This window comes from Lynx rufus, unplaced genomic scaffold (assembly GCF_022079265.1).
Source record: "Lynx rufus isolate CCGP_SWC_20201006 ecotype Redwood Valley unplaced genomic scaffold, mLynRuf1.p SCAF_10, whole genome shotgun sequence".
Lineage (NCBI taxonomy): Eukaryota > Metazoa > Chordata > Mammalia > Carnivora > Felidae > Lynx > Lynx rufus.
In genome coordinates, this window is record NW_025814824.1 from 85622087 (window position 1) to 85633865 (window position 11779).

Consider the following 11779-nt stretch of genomic DNA (forward strand, 5'->3'; position numbering starts at 1 on the left):
AGATGTGCTAGATATTCTGTTGGCTTCTCCAGATCCCCTCCCTACTGTGTGCCTCGCTCTGGAGGCTGGCCTCTGCAGACCCGTCCTGTCTTCTGGTCAGGGTACGCCAGAGCTACTCTGGGAGGAGGCTGGTGGATTAGAGAGAGAAGTCTGGGAATTCCCTCCCCTGGCTCCTTCCTGCCAGGTGTGGGTTGACAGTGGCTGGGCTCCTCTGCCTAGGGCCATAGCTCCAGTCTAGCAGCTTCAGGGTTTGGTAACCACATCCTCTCCTTGTCCCTTGCAAGCCGAGGACTGGTCCTGACTCCCTGTTTGCCAGCCCTCGGGAGCTTCACTGTCCTCATACGAGTTCCTTAACCTGCCCACGCCCTTTGTAAATAGTCCCCTTATGAAACTCAGGCACCCCAGCCAAGTGTGCCCGCTGTTTCACACCAGGCCTCTGGCTGATGATGCCTTAGACACACTCATTTCATTATGAGCCTGTTGTGATTGAGAGAAGGTAGATTTGTTACCAAATGTGGAACAGTGACTGCAGAGTGGAGCTCGGATTCAAATGGAGGACTTCACGGCTGCAACACTCGGAGATGCTTCTTTCCACTGCTCTGAGATGTCCCCATGCTCTTCAGTTGGGTCCCTCCCTCACCTCACCGGGCCTTTCCCCCCCTATCCCCCCTCCCTAAGAAAAGCCTCAAGAAACAGCAACAGTGCTCTTTAAAAGTGCTGCAGGCACCGAGGGCCCCACGTATTTCCTAACAACAGCTCATTACCAGAGACACTGCTTGTTTTAGACCAAACTTAACCGTCTTCCCACACAAACCTTCTGTTACCACTGTTTGTTGTGAGGGATTTTTTTTCCCCTCCCCATTGCTGATTTTAAAGCCAACTACAGATTGCCTCAGCTAGCTTAGCCATTCTCTGTGTGGGAAGAAGTCCAGAAGAACCATCGCTAGCCCTTTTTGAGGTGGGCCCTGTCCGTGCTGACCAAGGGCAAACGGTCGGGCCCGGGGGGCCTGGTGACCCCTCTGACCCCCGCAGGCCGGCCCACCTGGGAAGCAGGCTTCCCCACACCAGCTGCCACAGGGGCGGAGGCCTCTGGGGTGTGAAGATGAGAAGCACTGCGCGCCTTGTCAGGAGAAAGGAAAAGATGGAAGTGGCTCGTTTGTATTTGGGAACAGAAGGGGGGTGGGGTGTGAGGGTGTAACCCAGATGGAGCATATCACACCTGTGCAGTTTATTTAGATTTCCTCACAGCCAATTCAGAGACTGCTTCCCACCAAACCACCGGCGCATTCCTGGAGACGGTCTCCATGCCCAGGCATCTTGGAGGGTACGCCGCTCTAGAATTTGCCCGCAGTCAATGGACCAGCCAGCAGGTCGGCCGCAGGAAATGAGGTAAGCTCGAGCTTGACGTAACAGTCATCTATGACTTGGCGAATGATTTTAGAGATGTCCTCGGTGCAGAAAGTGAAAGATGGGAACTCTGTGCCCTTCCAACTCTGTCTTGTGTTCATAAGAAAACTCGGTCAGTGTTCTGTTTAGAGTTCAGTGAAGGAAGATGGGCGCAGACGGCATTTTTTTTTTTTCCCCTTAACGAGAAACCAGAAGGGCACTGAGAGTGAGGAAGGAAGTTTGTCTTCTGAGCTGGTCTGACTAGTTTGAGTCAAAACCAAGTAATGGGATTTTATAAGCTACCACTTTCTTGTGGGCTGCTGCAATGACAGGAGAGTCCCCATCGCCTCTGAGGGAGTATGTGGGCTCTATAAAAACAAGGTAATTCATAAGCAGTATTGTAGGTAAATCTACATTCTAAAAAATAGTGGCATTATCCTTAGACTCTAATGATTTTGAGTTCTATTTTTTTCTTCTTCATATTCCAAAATAAGAAACCAGTACTGAAGCCGTTAAATGTATTTATAACTTAATAAGATACTAGTTACTCCCCAGAGTATACTGGTCTGCCTAATGTAACAGCTAACCTTTATTAACGGAGGCCAAAGAGTGCTTCTAGAACTGCCCCTGTCTTGTTAATTTGGGGGGCCAGTAATGCTGTGATAAAATCTCACTTGTTAGGTTTCTCTGAAAAGATCCCCAACTGCACGACACTTCACTCAATGATGGATGGATGCCAAATCAGCAAACGCTGCTAGAATTCCTGCAGGATCTGGCTGAGTAGAAATTGTAAGGCTTTAAAATGACAGCAGTGACCTTGAACCAAACTAGAAAGGATTAATTTTTACATAATTTATATAGTGTGTCCTAATGTGTGAAGTATCTTTTGTCTACTGAAAATGTGAACATACAGAGAATTTTCTTGGAGAGAATTTTTTTTTATTGCAGTTCTGTAGATTTATTAGGTTCTGAACACACACTCAACCCGCTGAACACCATACCTACTTTAATAGGTATAAGAAGAATTGGGATTACAGCCTAAAAATAACAGCTCTAAGTGAAGGTTCATTGCATGCTTAATATGTGCTAAGTACTTCACTTGCATGAACTCATTTATTCCTCCTAACAGTCCCATTGAGGTCAAATTTTATTCCAGGCCACTCCACGTAGCAGAAAAGGATGACAGCTTCCTATTCCGTTGGACAGATGGGTATTTTTCCCCCTTAGGGAAACCTCTCTTTCTAAACCTTTACTCCTGGGACAGCAGGCTGCCTGTGTCTGAAGGTGAGATTCAGAGAATCTCTGAGAGTTGTCCCTCTCTACCTGCAGGACACTGAGCACGGCTTCTGATGCTGGGGAGCTTGCACCTGGGCTGGATTATCCTTCCATTGCCTTTAGGTGGTGGGTGACTCACCGAGTACCCCTCAGTTTTTTTGCACTTTGCTGTCTTTGGAGAAATAGAGACCCTACTCAGAGACTGTGCCAGGTCTGGTGGTGGCAGCTAACCCTACTTGAACTCCCTAGGTTCAGGAATTACAGGTAGAAATTAAATCCAGGAATAGAGAGAGTCCAATAATTTTCAAGCTGGTAGAAAAGTTCTATCAGGCCTTCCTCCAAGGAATGGACAGAGAAAGGGAGCACCCTTCTGACCAGAGCAACTTTCATTTCACGTGGTGCGATCGACCAACTGCTCATTCCATAGAGCATTCGTTTGCCCAGAGCCCACTGTGTTCCACACTATTCTAAGCACTTCCCATGGATTAGCTTTTCACTCTGACACTAACCCTGCAAGGTAGATGTTATCGCCATCCCCATCTAGCAGGATGCTGACAGCAGAGCCAGGATTCCAACCCAGGCAGCCTGAGTCCTGGGCTCCGCTGGGCTTACTTGTGCTCTGTTGCTGTCCGGTGACTGCCCAAGAGGAAACCCCACTCTACCGGCTGGTGCCCCACGTGTTTAATTCTGAACGAAAATAACCTAGAGAGGGGTTCCAAAGGTCAAGGGCTCATCTGGGCCCCCTGACCACCGCTCTGGTGTTAATCTCCAGGAGATTTTGGGTTTCAGCACAAGTAGCACCTGCTTATCTCTGGGTCTCTGGGCCCCAGGTTGGCCCACCCTGTTCCCATCAGCCTCTGGGACAGCCACTCCCTCACAATGATCTCCACTCCTGACATATTCTCCTCCCATTTGACTGCCCCAAGGCTTCTTCCTCCCTAAGCCGACCTAATCCTGTCACCCTCCATGATCCATCTGATGGGGATCTTAGCTTGACATCCAAGGCTCCAGTCTGACAGTGGCCTACTTGTCCATTCTTACCTGCCAATCCCCACTTGGGCTCTGTCTGCTCTCCTTAGGCTTGTCTTTGTCCTTGCCTTCCCTTTGTCCTTGAGTACTCATCTTCTCTTTGTCATCCACAACTCGCTAACCTTTGTCCTGGAAAACTCCTTTTGCTTGTTCAAGGCTCTGCAAAAATAATCTCTGTGGTATCTTCCCCGAGCACCCTGGAAATTATTCATTCACACCACTCAGTGATTCCATGTCATTTTGAACTTAGTCCTGCTGAAGCATTGTCCCTGTATTGTAATCTCGTATGTACCATCCATTCTTTACACACACTCACGTCCCCTGCTAGACAATGGGCTCCTCAGAAAAAGGAACTATGTTTTAATTATCTCTGAGTGGATGTTTCTGGCACCATCCTGTTCCTGGCACAGTCAAGAAATACTGCTGAATTTAAAAAATAATAATAGATGCAGATTCGCTGCTCAGTCTTTATCCACGTTACAGCCATGGACTTTTTGCTTTGTCAGAGACCTCTCTTAAGAAGTATAGGCACCCAACAGTCCTGAAGTGACCTCTTCCAACAGAATGTCACCCAAATGTCACAGAAATTGCCTGTTGGCTGAGAATTCTGAGATAAGTATAGGTCCTCTTGCTTAACCCAAAGGAAAGATTTTTTATCGGGGAAGGCACTTAGCTATGGTGCTGGACGCTGGTTTATGTAAGCCAGGTCAGGCAGAAGAGGGTGTTGAGATTTATCAAACAAGGATTTCTGGTGGAGAAAAGTCAGTGTCCGGCTCAAACCAAATGGTTAGTAGAGTAACTTACAGTTGACAACTTGCTTTGGAAGCAGAATAAGCTGAATTGTCCCACTCCCTGTGAAATACATCAGCCCTATGGTGAAGGAAAGGGACTAATTTTTGTTGTTGTTGTTAATTTCTGCAGAGAAGTGTATTTTAGAAGAGGGCATATTTTCAATGAGATTTTGACATAGTTAAAACACATGTTACATGTTATTTCGTGCTTCATCTAATAGTAAAATTTATGGCAATTGATTAAGGACCAAAATTGCTTTTAGGGGCACCCTAAAAGGGTGGCTTAGACAGTTAAGCGTCCAACTCTTCATCTCAACTCAGGTCTTGATCTCAGCCACATATCGGGATCCATGCTGGGTGTGGAGCCTCCTTAAAAAAAAAAAAAAGTTCCTTTTGGACAACAGTCAAATTGTGATTGTGCCGACCTGAGCTTTAAGTAACAGTAGAATGTTGTAATCAGGAAACACAATCTGGGCTAGACAACTGGGGGGAGTATATGCAATAAAGACTATTTGTTTTGTGTGACTGGCTCTGAGAGAGCATGGCAGGAGACTCTTTTGGCCATCTGAAAGTAGAAAGGGCAGCAGTGAGCTTGTGACTCTCACAAGGAGCTCTCCCGAGAAGGTGTCAAACAGTTCTTTTGGAAGTGGTTTCAAAAGCATCTTAGGCCAAATGCCTCTAATCTTTTCTTTTTCTTTTCTTTTCTTCTTCTTTTTTTTTAATGTTTAAATGTTTATTTTTGAGAGAGAGACAGACATACAGAGCATGAGCTGGGCAGGGGCAGAGACAGGGAGACACAGAATCTGAAGCAAGCTCCAGGCTCTGAGCTGTCAGCACTGAGCCTGACATGGGGTTTGAACTCACAAACGACGAGATTATGACCTGAGCCAAAGTCAAACGCTTAACCGCCTGAGCCACCCAGGCACCCCTAATCTTTTCAAGTAGAAGAGTCATTTCTGAATATCAGAAAATTTTGCAGAAACCTCCCCCCCGCCCCTCCCCACACAAATAGTTGATGAAGAAAAATTCAAAATCTCAGAACACTAGTATGACTTCCATAACGCTTCAATCCATCTGTATTTATTCTTTAAAAAGCATAGTTGAAAGGTACCAGTGCAAATGTGGAAGACCACAAAAGGAGCTTTGTATCCTTCCAATCTATTCTTTGGTTCATTCATTCACTCATTTGGTATTTATTTACCAAATATTTATGGACCATCTGTGTTGGCCCTAGGCTGGGCCTTCAGAAGCTGATTCTCTGGTCTTCAGAGGTTGTGAAAAGCACTCCAGGAGACAAAGAAATGGACATTTCAGGATAGGTCCTTTGCTGTCTGTGTCACATAATTGACTCAACCTTATGAATCCACCTGGAAATAATATGAATCATCAACTTCAAGACAACATTTCTCAAACAAACCTGATGGTGGTAACCGGGTCACTCTTGGGTGTGGTGTAAGCCACCGAACTTAATTCATCTACAGGCCCAAACCCAAGTGACAGCCATTTCCTGTGATAGCTGTATAGCTTCCCTCAGTCTCACCTGCTTTTCTGGGTTTTGAGTTAACTCATCACAGTCATCTCAAGGGTGAAATGGAGAAAAACTTCCCCATCACTGACTCATTTCTGCCTCCCAGCATTTTTTAATTCCCCTTTCTTGAGCAGAATCCTTTGATCATAATTTTTCCACCATAGTTCATCCCATTGAATTCACAAGGGCAATATAGAAGCTAGAGAATAAATCAGTAACAGGTCCTGAAAGAGTGCACTATCTAGTAGACAAGAATCATGCTTTCAAAAAAAAGTTAAGAGGCTACTATTATGTGCTATTCTATCTGCTGGGGATACAGCAATAAATAAAACAAAATTTCTCCTGGAGTTCCCATTCTGGAGGCAGGTAAGACTGGTACCTCTCTAAGGCTAAGAAGTTGCCTTAGAGAAGTAGCACGTGGGGTGCTTGGGTGGCTCTCAGTTGGTTAAGTATCCAAGTTTGGCTCAGGTCATGATCTCACAGTTCATGAGCCTGAGCCCTACCTTGGGCTCTGTGCTGCCAGTGATTCTCTCTCTCTCTGTCTCTCTCTCTCTGTCCCTCCCCTGCTCACAGGCTCTCTCTCTCTCTCTCTCTCTCTCTCTCTCTCTCTCTCTGTCTAAAAAATAAACATTAAAAAAAAAAAAAGAGAAGAAGCCCAGACTCACACAGGGACAGAATGACTAGGGGTACACAGGAAGCCTTCCTCATGCTGGCAGCCTCTGAGCAGAGATGGGTGGAATTCTGACCAACCAAACTGTGGTTTGGAGTGAAGAGGAGGCCAACTTCTCCCTCCCCCTCTTCCCCCACAGAGAGAAAAGTATGAAGAAGAGCACAGAGATGAGGAAGTATGAAAGGAACCGTGGAAATACAGTGGGAAAGGTAGCTTGGGCAGCCAAGTTCTTACTATGGTAATACTACTCATTTACTGTATGCCAGGCTCTGTGCTACAGTCTTCACATATGATATCTCTTTAGATCTTTACTGTAACCCAGATTGCAAGGTAAGGGAAAACCGAGGCTCAGAGTGGTTAAGTAAGCAGCCCAGCCAGAATTCTAGACGAGGTCACCTGACTCTGGAGCCCAAGATCGTAGCGATTACACCATGTTGGTGCCCAAGGTCATGGAGGGCCTCTGATCCCAGGCTAAGGAGTGTGGATTTGATTTCGTAGGCAATGATCAGAGCTGTCACAGAGATTAACCCAATGGAATGAGAAATGACCTAGGACGTGTTGTTTGTGCTGCGTTCCCTACGTGGGCTGAGTGACAGATGATAGGCCTGGAGGGAGGAACCATCACATGCTCAGGTAAGCCAAGTTCAGTGTCAGTAATGGAATGGGGCAAGCTGTACTAGTAGCCTAATGGAGGACTATTGTTAACCTAGATAGGGCCATCAGAACAAGAACTGTGGAGGCTCCTTCTACACTTGGTTTTCTTCCACGGGGTTTTGGCTACTGGCACTGGTCATGTACTCTCCAGGCCTGCCTGCCAGCCAAATTCCTTTAATGTAATTGAGAAATCTCTTCAAAAATGGGTAGCACTCACCCTCTTCTCTACACGAAGGTCATGAGAGGAATCTCAAGAACCCTACCCCACACACAGTCAATGAAATCCAATTCTTTGATGATTAAAAGGAAGCTGTCACCACCCCTGTCCTCATTATCTCTCACCTACGTTATTGCACCAGTCTAGTCTCCCTGCTCTGCATCCTACCCACACCTGTCAGCCTCACTCTTTTGTTGTGTCCCCAAGCTGTTCCCAAGGCCCTAAATCCCACCAAAGTAGGCCCCCACTCTCCGAACTGTAGGCTTAGACTTCCTTTCTGGTTTGTTTCCACTGTTTCTCCATCCTACCTATTCTTTCCAGCCAAACCCCATTTTCTTTGAGCTTGCCCTCAAATTCCCTGCAACCAAGGGCATCACTAATGCTCCCTCTCCTGCCCAGAATAAGGGCCATTTCCAACACCACCTCCTCTAATTAGCTTTCACTGTCCTGCCCAGTTCAGTTTCCTCTGTCCTTCCTTAGGGCCCCATAAAGCTTAGGTTGTGTCCCTCACGCAGGCATCATTTGCACGCACCTTGCTAAGCTTTGTGAGGACCAGCAGGTGTCAACACCTTGTGCCTGCATCCATTCCATTTCTGTGTCCCTTCCAGCACGGGGCCTGGTGCCCAACATGTTTGTTCGGTTGAAGTCAGAACCGTCCCCTGTGTCTGTAGGAAGGCTTGAGTAGGACAATAGCAAGATGGGGAGACCAAATACTCGCTAAGATAAAAAGACCTCAAATTCTTGTTTTGCTGAGAGCTGGAAATGTATGACACTGTACCATTATTGGCTGTGTTCCCTCTTGTATACCCAATCAGCCAGCAAATGCAGATGTTTTTATAACCAGCCACCCCAAGGCCAAGAACTGTTTCAGAAATGACTGGGTATTGAAGGTCAGCCATGTCACATTCAAGTTACTCCATTCTTCAAGACTGAATTGTACTGACTCACAATGTACAGTCATTCCTACACCTCCACCAGCCCCTAAGCAGCTGTCACTGCCTGGTGCCTGGGATCAGGGACCGAATGCTGGTCTCAAACCAGGTCACGTACAACAGTCACACCCACAGCCAAGCTGCTTCTGCACCTCCCGATCTCTCCAACCTCTGCAAATGGAGGCTGATGATAACTCAGCTGCATTTTCTTTTTGAACTTAGAAAAATGCCTAGCTTGGCTAACTTTAAAAACACAGTGTCTTCCTTGTTCTTTGAGTAATCTTATCACAGTCACAAACCACTGCTTTCAGAAAGCCGACCCCAAAGAAACACCCCCCACCACCCGCTGCCTTGAGTAGGATCAAAGTCAACTTGCTATTCGATAGAATGCCTGGGAGGCAGCTTGTCCTGTGATCAGAGGGTATTTGGGGGAGATTCTGTGCTGTGCACGGGCAGCCTCAGGATCTCTGCTTGGGAGCCTCTCCCCAGATACGACCCTGTCAGCTCCAGGCGAAACTGTTAAATGTTTTCTCCAGACAAGAGCTGCACTTTCTAGCAGCTACTGACCCCTGGCCCCCATTAGGGGTCATGATATAGAACTTGTGCAGACAGTGATCAAGGAAGAGACTCTGGACAAGTTCCTCTCCTGCGCTAGCAAAAGAACATCTTCCCTTAGTAGATTTTAATGATCCCTATGGACATAAGCGAACTAGGCTGGGCATGCTAGTCTTTTCATGGTTCTGTGAATGTGTTTAAACATACAGAAACTTACACAAATATTTGCATTATCATTGTGTGATTCAGTCCTGGACCTCAGGATTTCCTGCAGGCCACATGCACTTTTTTTGTGTAACTGAAGTATGATCAAGCATAAAAGAGCACAAATCATAATGCACAGCTCAATGAATTTTCACAAAATGAATGTATCCGTGTTGCCTGTACCCGGATCAAAACACCCGGGGCTCAAAATTCCCCTCATTCTTCTTTCCAGGAGTAACCTATCCTGACTAGTAGTGGCACCATTAGTTTTGCCTGTCTTTGAACTTTATACAAATGGGATCATACAGGGGCGCCTGGGTAGCTCAATCAGTTAAGCTTCTGACTTCGGCTCCAGTCACGATCTCACTGTTCATGGGTTCGAGCCCCATGTTGGCACTGTGCTGACAGCTCAGAGCCTGGAACCTACTTTGGATTCTGTGTCTCCCTCTCTCTCTCTGCCCCCCCTCCCCACTTGTGCGCGTGCTCTCTTTCTCTCTCTTTCAAAAATAAACAAACATTTAAAAAATGAAATAAAAAAACAGGGGCGACTGGGTGGCTCAGTCGGTTCAGCGTCCAACTTCAGCTGGGGTCATGATCTCACAGCTCCTGAGTTCGAGCCCCGCTTCCGGCTCTCTGCTGACAGCTCGGAGCCTGGAGCCTGCTTCGGATTCTGTGTCTCCCTCGCTCTCTGTCCCTCCGCTGCTCAGATTCTGGATCTCTCTCTCTCAAAAATAGACATTAAAAAAAAAAGGTCAGCTCAGACTGCATCAGACTACTCTGCAGCAGACCATTTCAGTTTTGAGTGAGATTGTCAGACATAACTCTCATCTGCTAGAAACAGCATTCCCAACTACAGGAATGTGATGCAGACAAGGGAAATGAGGGTATTTGGAGAGATTCCTGGGTCAACAATATGGCTTGAACCCTGCTGAGCTTTCAAAAAAGGGCCCTGCTTACACTTTTACCTCCAACTCTTTCTCCTGAGTTTCTAAGTCTCTCAACATAAAGGGCCACGGTCAGTCTTTTTGGGGTGTGTCTGAGAATTCAAAAGGGCCTTTCTGCCAAGGAAGTTTAACCAGGAGAGGCACCTAGAAGCTGAAGCAGCAGTACAACTTAAAGAAGAGCTTCACACAATTGATTGAAACGAATGGCTGTCCCATGAGTACGTTTCTAGAACACATCATTGGTACAAGATCATTGATGTGTTGATGGAAGAGAGATTGTTTTAGGAGACCATGGACTCTCCCATTGGGAGAGGGAACAACAATCAGGTACATGCTACTCTTGGCACCTGGGGTATTGCTTGCTGTTGCTCACTTGTTAAAGTGCCTGTTTTTCAGTTCTGTGGAAAGGCAGGGTGAGCAGCAGTTCCAAGAGAAGGTTGGAATGAGGACTCAGGAGGGCTGGCGTGGCAGGGGGCAGTCTGCCTCCAGCAGGGCGGCTAGACTGCTGCCCTCTCAGGAGGGCTCTGTGAATCTGTATTTCCTGGTTCAGAGCCATCTCATCCTAGTGGGAGCCAGCTGGAGCCCGACCTCTTTTTGTCCTTCTTTTGTTCCTGGCTTTAAAACATTTATTGAGCCCTTGCCTTGTGCCCAGCTTGGTGCTGGGCACAGGAACCACAGTGAGAAACGAGACATCGTCCCTGCTCTCAAGTCACAGGAAGCCCCTGACAACAGGAAATGCTGGTAACTTCTAAGAATTGCAAGAGAGCAGGACAGCTGCTTAGGCCTGACACACAAGGTAGCAGATGCCCGGGAGCCCAGTGTGATAGCTCCCAGGTCGTTGGACATACTAGAGAAGCCTCAGCAGGAAAAGAAGATTCATCCTAACAAACCCCAATATGGACATATGAGCTACTGGTTTTTGTGTGTTTATCATATACACATGAGGCACTTTGCAAGAGTGTTACAACTGCGGTCTCATTATACCACTACTGACAAGCATCTGGAGTCAGAACACTTGTTAGCTCCATTTTACCGATGAGGAGACAAGCTCAGAGGGGTTACGGATCTTCACTTTGCTCAGTGAGTTTTAACCATAGTCCTTAATTTATTGCATGACCAGAAGCTGAACCACCCCTCATAAGACTTCAGGCTTAAAAGGCCTGCCTAATAATCCAAAGTAGATGAGCACGTCCAACTTCGTTGAAACTTCAAGGAGCTCAAGGAGAAAGAAATAAGAAGAAGCTTAAGTGAAGAGGAGAATGGGTAGAAGGTTACTCACTTATCTGAATGTCTTGTGAGTTCCCGGGGGCACACTTAAAAAATAAGAAGTGTTGGGACACTTGGGTGGCTCAGTCGTTGAAGCCTCCGACTCTTGATTTTGGCTCAGGTCGTGATCTCACAGTTCGTGAGTTTGAGCCCGACGTCAGGCTCTGCACTGACAGTGTAGAGCCTGCTTGGGATTCTCTCTCTCTCTCGCTCTCTCCATCTCAAAATAAACAAACTTAAAAGAACAGGAAGTGTTGCGGTGTAGATTGTCAGCTAAGCCTGGCTTCTATGTTGGGAAATAGCAAAGGTGCCTTGGTTCTGACCAGGA

At 46.8% G+C, this 11779-nt stretch overlaps 1 long non-coding RNA gene across 1 annotated transcript; it reads right to left on the reverse strand.

The window, feature by feature from the left end:
- Window positions 1–1213: 1213 nt before the first annotated feature.
- Window positions 1214–3824, reverse strand: LOC124526825 (uncharacterized). Its single transcript, XR_006965752.1, has 2 exons — window positions 3703–3824; window positions 1214–1583 (listed from the first exon to the last, which is right to left on the reverse strand). It is a non-coding gene; the product is annotated as an uncharacterized LOC124526825 (long non-coding RNA).
- Between the last annotated feature and the right edge of the window lie 7955 nt (window positions 3825–11779).